Genomic DNA, 6,000 nt, shown 5'->3' on the forward strand with positions numbered 1-6,000 from the left:
GGCTGGCGGCTCTAGCGGCTCCTGTCTGGCGGACGGCTCTAGCGGCTCCTGTCTGGCGGACGGCTCAGTGGGCTCATGGCAGACGGGCGGCTTTGCAGGCTCATGGCAGACGGGCGGCTTTGCAGGCTCATTGCAGACGGATGGCTCAGATGGCGCTGGGGAGACGGATGGCTCAGATGGCGCTGGGGAGACGGATGGCTCAGATGGCGCTGGGGAGACGAGCAGTTCAGTCATCGCTGTGCAGACGGCAGACTCCTGCCGGCTGAGGCGCACTGTAGGCCTGGTGCGTGGTGCCGGGACTGGTGGCACCGGGCTGGGGACACGCATCTCAGGGCTAGTGCGGGGAGCAGGAACAGGGCATACTGGACCCTGGGAACGCACATTAGGCCTAGTGCGTGGGGCCGGAACTGGTGGTACCGGGCTGGAGACACGCACCATAGGACGAGTGCGTGGAGGAGGAACAGGGCTCTGGAGACACACTGGAAGCCTGTTACGTGGTGTAGGCACTGGTGGCACTGAACTGGGGCGGGGAGGTGGCGCCGGAAATACCGGACCGTGCAGGCGTATTGGCTCCCTTGAGCATTGAGCCTGACCAACCTTACCTGGTTGAATGCTCCCCGTTGCCCGACCAGTGCGGGGAGGTGGAATAACCCGCACCGGGCTATGTAGGCGAACCGGGACACCATGCGTAAGGCTGGTGCCATGTAAACCGGCCCGAGGAGACGCACTGGTGGCCAGATATGTAGGGCCGGCTTCATGACATCCGGCTCAATACTCAATCTAGCCCTGCCAGTGCGGGGAGGTGGAATAACCCGCACCGGGCTATGCACACGTACAGGAGACACCGTGCGCTCTACTGCGTAACACGGTGTCTGCCCGTACTCTCGCTCTCCACGGTAATTACAGGGAGTAGGCGCAGGTTTCCTACCTGACTTCGCCACTCTCCCTTTAAGCCCCCCCCCAAAGAAATTTTTTGGGTTTTCCCACAGGCTTCCTACCGCTTCGTCGTGCTGCCTCCATTCGCCGGTATCCCTCCTCGCACTGCGCCAGAGAATCCCAGGCGGGCTCCGGCACTCTCCCTGGGTTGATCGCCCACCTGTCGATCTCCTCCCACGTAGTGTAACCCAGATCCTTTGTAGGTTCTTTTTCCTGCCTCCGAGCTAGCTCCTCATATCGCCGCCTCTCTGCTTTCGCTGCCTCCAGCTCAGCTTTGGGGCGGTTATATTCTCCTGGTACCTCCCGGTCTAAAATTTCCTCCCATGTCCATAAATCCTTGTATTGCTCCTGTTGCCGCTGGTCATGCTGCTTGGTCCTATGGTGGGTAATTCTGTCACGATCGTGTGGAGGAGAGACGGACCAAAACGCAGCATGTGGAAAATAAGCCATCTTCCTTTTATTATAGAAGAAGGCAAAACGAAACAAAACACTTACAAACTAACAAAACAAATAAACGACCGTGAAGCTAATAAACGTAGTGCACACACACATGCTACAAACGTTCAGACATAGACAATTACCCACAACCAATGAGAGCCTATGGCTACCCTAAATAAGGCTCCCAATCAGAGACAACCGAAATCAGCTGTCTCTAATTGGGAACTCATTCAGGTAACCATAGACTCTCCTAGATAACTAACCAACATAGACAACGCTAGACATATACACTCAACACAAAACCATCTACTACACCCCATAACCCCTTTACCAAATAAACACCCAAAACCAACAAAACATAAACATTCCCCATGTCACACCCTGACCTAACTAAAATAATCAAGAAAACAAAGAATAATAAGGCCAGGGCGTGACAATATCAAATCATTTCTGGGTAAAAATCAGGTACCTGTAACAGACTTCTAGAAATATTTGCAAAAATACCTTTTTGGCTAACTATTTCTCAAGCAAGAATTTTGTTAATTCTATCTAGGAGTGGTCTGAGTGGCGAGAGAAAAAATGAAAACTAGCTGTCTTCAGAGATAAATGGGAGGGGTTGAGGGGAGCTGAATGATGGGACTAAAAACAAACAAAAGTTAACTATTTTATAATAACCTGTGTCCGTAAAATGTATATAGTAGGTATAAACTGGAAGTAGAAGCCTAAGTGTTATTGTCCATTAGTTGACACCAATTAGGGGAGGGGTGGTAGGGTTAGGGCAAAATAATGAAGGAAAATTTTGCTCCACAGGTAGTATTACAGGCTTTGCTCCACAGGTAGTATTACAGGTAGTATTACATTTCTTTTCATTACAGTACAACAGTTTGATTTGTTTGATCTTAGCTGGCTACATAGCCGTCTTTGTATCCAAGATAATTGTGTAGTCTAGAGTAATTGTCGAGGTTACCTAGCCAGTTAGAGGTTACCTAGCCAGCTACACTTTCAAACAAAGTCAACAACGCAGCCACTGCTAGCTAGCCTATTTCACCAGCCAGCAGTACTATATCATTTTAGTCAATAAGATTTTTTGCAACGTAAGCTTAACTTTCTGAACATTCGAGACGTGTAGTCCACTTGTCATTCCAATCTCCTTTGCATTAGCGTAGCCTCTTCTGTAGCCTGTCAACTATGTGTCTGTCTATCCCTGTTCTCTCCTCTCTGCACAGACCATACAAACGCTTCACACCGCGTGGCCGCTGCTACTCTAACCTGGTGGTCCCAGCGCGCACGACCCACGTGGAGTTCCAGGTCTCAGGCAGCCTCTGGAACTGCCGATCTGCGGCCAACAAGGCAGAGTTCATCTCAGCCTATGCTTCCCTCCAGTCCCTCGACTTCTTGGCACTGACGGAAACATGGATTACCACTGATAACACTGCTACTCCTACTGCTCTCTCCTCGTCTGCCCACGTGTTCTCGCACACCCCGAGAGCTTCTGGTCAGCGGGGTGGTGGCACTGGGATCCTCATCTCTCCCAAGTGGACATTCTCTCTTTCTCCCCTGACCCATCTGTCTATCGCCTCCTTTGAATTCCATGCTGTCACAGTTACCAGCCCTTTCAAGCTTAACATCCTTATCATTTATCGCCCTCCAGGTTCCCTTGGAGAGTTCATCAATGAGCTTGACGCCCTGATAAGTTCCTTTCCTGAGGATGGCTCACCTCTCACAGTTCTGGGTGACTTTAACCTCCCCACGTCTACCTTTGACTCATTCCTCTCTGCCTCCTTCTTTCCACTCCTCTCCTCTTTTGACCTCACCCTCTCACCTTCCCCCCCTACTCACAAGGCAGGCAATACGCTTGACCTCATCTTTACTAGATGCTGTTCTTCCACTAATCTCATTGCAACTCCCCTCCAAGTCTCCGACCACTACCTTGTATCCTTTTCCCTCTCGCTCTCATCCAACACTTCCCACACTGCCCCTACTCGGATGGTATCGCGCCGTCCCAACCTTCGCTCTCTCTCCCCCGCTACTCTCTCCTCTTCCATCCTATCATCTCTTCCCTCTGCTCAAACCTTCTCCAACCTATCTCCTGATTCTGCCTCCTCAACCCTCCTCTCCTCCCTTTCTGCATCCTTTGACTCTCTATGTCCCCTATCCTCCAGGCCGGCTCGGTCCTCCCCTCCTGCTCCGTGGCTCGACGACTCATTGCGAGCTCACAGAACAGGGCTCCGGGCAGCCGAGCGGAAATGGAGGAAAACTCGCCTCCCTGCGGACCTGGCATCCTTTCACTCCCTCCTCTCTACATTCTCCTCTTCTGTCTCTGCTGCTAAAGCCAATTTCTACCACTCTAAATTCCAAGCATCTGCCTCTAACCCTAGGAAGCTCTTTGCCACCTTCTCCTCCCTCCTGAATCCTCCTCCCCCTCCTCCCCCCTCCTCCCTCTCTGCTGATGACTTCGTCAACCATTTTGAAAAGAAGGTCGACGACATCCGATCCTCGTTTGCTAAGTCAAACGACACCGCTGGTTCTGCTCACACTGCCCTACCCTGTGCTTTGACCTCTTTCTCCCCTCTCTCTCCAGATGAAATCTCGCGTCTTGTGACGGCCGGCCGCCCAACAACCTGCCCGCTTGACCCTATCCCCTCCTCTCTTCTCCAGACCATTTCCGGAGACCTTCTCCCTTACCTCACCTCGCTCATCAACTCATCCTTGACCGCTGGCTACGTCCCTTCCGTCTTCAAGAGAGCGAGAGTTGCACCCCTTCTGAAAAAACCTACACTCGATCCCTCCGATGTCAACAACTACAGACCAGTATCCCTTCTTTCTTTTCTCTCCAAAACTCTTGAACGTGCCGTCCTTGGCCAGCTCTCCTGCTATCTCTCTCAGAATGACCTTCTTGATCCAAATCAGTCAGGTTTCAAGACTAGTCATTCAACTGAGACTGCTCTTCTCTGTGTCACGGAGGCGCTCCGCACTGCTAAAGCTAACTCTCTCTCCTCTGCTCTCATCCTTCTAGACCTATCGGCTGCCTTTGATACTGTGAACCATCAGATCCTCCTCTCCACCCTCTCCGAGCTGGGCATCTCCGGCGCGGCCCACGCTTGGATTGCGTCCTACCTGACAGGTCGCTCCTACCAGGTGGCGTGGCGAGAATCTGTCTCCGCACCACGTGCTCTCACCACTGGTGTCCCCCAGGGCTCTGTTCTAGGCCCTCTCCTATTCTCGCTATACACCAAGTCACTTGGCTCTGTCATATCCTCACATGGTCTCTCCTATCATTGCTATGCAGACGACACACAATTAATCTTTTCCTTTCCCCCCTCTGATAACCAGGTGGTGAATCGCATCTCTGCATGTCTGGCAGACATATCAGTGTGGATGACGGATCACCACCTCAAGCTGAACCTCGGCAAGACGGAGCTGCTCTTCCTCCCGGGGAAGGACTGCCCGTTCCATGATCTCGCCATCACGGTTGACAACTCCATTGTGTCCTCCTCCCAGAGTGCTAAGAACCTTGGCGTGATCCTGGACAACACCCTGTCGTTCTCAACTAACATCAAGGCGGTGACCCGTTCCTGTAGGTTCATGCTCTACAACATTCGCAGAGTACGACCCTGCCTCACGCAGGAAGCGGCGCAGGTCCTAATCCAGGCACTTGTCATCTCCCGTCTGGATTACTGCAACTCGCTGTTGGCTGGGCTCCCTGCCTGTGCCATTAAACCCCTACAACTCATCCAGAACGCCGCAGCCCGTCTGGTGTTCAACTTTCCCAAGTTCTCTCACGTCACCCCGCTCCTCCGCTCTCTCCACTGGCTTCCAGTTGAAGCTCGCATCCGCTACAAGACCATGGTGCTTGCCTACGGAGCTGTGAGGGGAACGGCACCTCCGTACCTTCAGGCTCTGATCAGGCCCTACGCCCAAACAAGGGCACTGCGTTCATCCACCTCTGGCCTGCTCGCCTCCCTACCTCTGAGGAAGTACAGTTCCCGCTCAGCCCAGTCAAAACTGTTCGCTGCTCTGGCACCCCAATGGTGGAACAAACTCCCTCACGACGCCAGGTCAGCGGAGTCAATCACCACCTTCCGGAGACACCTGAAACCCCACCTCTTTAAGGAATACCTAGGATAGGATAAAGTAATCCTTCTACCCCCCCCCCCCTTAAAAGAGTTAGATGCACTATTGTAAAGTGGTTGTTCCACTGGATATCATAAGGTGAATGCACCAATTTGCAAGTCGCTCTGGATAAGAGCGTCTGCTAAATGACTTAAATGTAAAATGTAAATGTAAAATATATACAAATATATAGTTGAAGTCGGAAGTTTACATACACCTAGGCCAAATAAAGTCCTGACATTTAATCCTAATAAAAATTCCCTGTCTTAGGTCAGTTAGGATCACCACTTTATTTTAAGAATGTGAAATGTCAGAATAATAGTAGAGACAATTATTTATTTCAGCTTTAATTTCTTTCATCAGATTCCCAGTGGGTCAGAAGTTTACATACACTCAATTAGTATTTGGTAGCATTGCCTTTAAATTGTTTAACTTGGGTCAAATGTTTCGGGTAGCCTTCCACAAGCTTCCCACAATAAGTTGGGTGAAGTTTGGCCAATTCCTACTGACAGA

The sequence above is a fragment of the Salvelinus alpinus genome, chromosome 12, assembly GCF_045679555.1.
Source record: "Salvelinus alpinus chromosome 12, SLU_Salpinus.1, whole genome shotgun sequence".
NCBI classification, from domain to species: domain Eukaryota; kingdom Metazoa; phylum Chordata; class Actinopteri; order Salmoniformes; family Salmonidae; genus Salvelinus; species Salvelinus alpinus.